Source organism: Poecilia reticulata, linkage group LG13 (assembly GCF_000633615.1).
Source record: "Poecilia reticulata strain Guanapo linkage group LG13, Guppy_female_1.0+MT, whole genome shotgun sequence".
NCBI lineage: Eukaryota > Metazoa > Chordata > Actinopteri > Cyprinodontiformes > Poeciliidae > Poecilia > Poecilia reticulata.
Genome location: NC_024343.1, coordinates 31,481,424 through 31,483,959, shown reverse-complemented (window position 1 = coordinate 31,483,959; position 2,536 = coordinate 31,481,424).

Below are 2,536 nucleotides of genomic sequence, written 5' to 3'. Positions count from 1 at the left end.
ATGTTAGAGTGTATGAAAGTATGTTCAAGTGCTTTTCAAAGCCCACAATGGAATAAGGGGTCATGGATATATGATCAAACTCAGATTAAATTAGTCTTCAGTTAAGTTCATACTGTTCTATGTTGAGTGCTGAAGCGCATGCAGTCCACTGTAATGGACATTTTTGTAACTTCCTGAAAAAATTTTATTTTTGAAAAAATAGTTCATATTTGTTTTATTAATGCCCTAAGAAGAGTAAAAACAGATTTAAAAAAAATCTTGACTCAGGGATTCATAATTCATGCATCAGAGGGTTAATATCCCGCGACATACTAACACTAAAACTACCGGGTCATCATAAAATCAATATACCACCGTTTCTGTTTCTGCTAAAACTTTAAATTAATGTTGACGTTTCTGAACCGGGAGTTAAACTGAGCCCCGCCTGGAAGAAATGGTTTCCTACGTGGCATCGCTTCTCGGCCTTTTGGCTCAGATCAAGTGTAGTTTCTGTTCTTATCAGTTTAATATCTGATAGTCCTCTACATGAGGACCAAATATTAAATTGATTTTTGAAACAAGGAGCTGGAATAGAGGCTTGCCTCGTCCTCTCCACGCATTGTCCTGGTATTGCAGTATGTCCAGGAACGGTGCACCTCCATTATGCTGTTAAATAGTAATACTATTGAGTACAAAAAAAAACTAATAAATTGAGCTTTAATTTACTACCTACACTTCATTTTACTGCTTTTTTTTTTTTTTTTTTTTACCAGTTATTTGTCAAAGCTGATAACATTTTAATGTTTAGAAAGTATATGAATAAAATATAAATTTTGTGGTCATCTTCTGATCATGCATCTGTAGTTCCCTTTATTCATAATTTATTTCTTAATGTTCTATTTTAAAAATCCCCAAAATGTTCTTTTTGTTGCCTAGAAATGCATTTGCTGCTTGACCTCAGACCTTTGAAACAACAAAGTTCACGATTCAACAATAACTGGGCAAATATGGCCGACATGGAAAAATGTAGAAGCTGTTTTGCTTATCTAATACATTTGTTATGAATAGTTGTCATGTGACATCACACTTCTGGGAACTTTGTAACTGACAGCCATCTTGGTAGGTAGTTGCTATGACAACTATAAACAAGACTCAAGCTTAAACAGGCATTCCCCTCGTTCCCATCTAACTTATAAACAATAGAATTACAACTATTACCCAACTAGTTTGAGTACTCTTTCCACCTCTGTGTAGTACTAAAATAAATAATGTAGCTTAAAGCTATACGAGCTTTTAGCTGTTAGCTAAAACAGACGTGTGTATTGTGCTCCACAATGTGGAATATGTTGTGTTGTTCTACATTTAACATTTAGTTATTAGGGTTTTATCAAATATTTATTCCCAATAATCAACTCTTTAGATGTTGAAATGTCAAAAATCGAAAGACAAACATACAAGTTTCCATCCCGTTTATTGATGGTTTCTATTTTGTACATGAAGCTGCAGTAAAACCAAAAGCTCTACAAAAACAAGAACATTGATAAAAACAAACTCCAATCACAAAAGGGGACGAAACGGCCAAACAAAATGCCAGCTGACTTTACAAAAGCTCCAGATAAAAAGGAAAAGCGTTGTGATGGGGCTCGGAGGGAAACTGATTCGGGTTTTTCCAACGACATCACAGAGTCCATTGCACTCCTGCTTCCCCTGAGGTTCCCACACACAGACAGATGGTAGACGTTTTTAAAAAAGGCACTTACCGAGGGATTGCATTACGTATCAGTGCATATTGTACTTGATATCAAATTCTCTAGACATTTCTCCAAAAACAGAGCCAATCTGGGGGATATTACATGTTGAACACGATTAATTATTACATCCCATTGTATAACAGAACACAGGAGAGATAAAACTGAAGGAAAACATCCGTTTGAATCCTATGACAGAGTATTAAGGCTGTTCTAGATTAACATAATAAAAAATAGAAGTTTGTCAAATTTCACATATTTACAAGAAAAACATGTCTCTAATGTTAAACGGTGTAAAGTCAAAAATGGTAATTTTCCATGACTCAAAGCATAAATTTACAATATTAAAGCAAGGATTTAAAAAACTCAGAAATTTCAATGAATAAAACTCAAATTCATCAGAAACATTTATCTGAAAAAGTTTGATACTTTCCATACTTAAAATATTAAAGCTAAAATTTTGTCTAACATTGTAAAATTCAGAGCTTTCTGTCAGAGAACATCTTAGTTTTAATATTGTAAATATATGTCTTGAAATTATGACAACTTTGCATTTGTTTTCTTTCAAATTCAAGATTTTTCAGTACTTTTGTCTGTTAAATACATGAAATTAATAAAAAAAAAAGTGATCTTTTTATTGAAAAATATTTTCCTTTCATCAAAAGTGGCATTTATGGTCAAATTTATGACTAATTTGTTTTATTACAAATTTGTAAATTTATTTAAATCATGAAAAATTTGCATTTTTTTTCCTTGCAAATTTACGACTGATAATTTTTCTTGTAAATACATCAAATAAATGTAGTTTT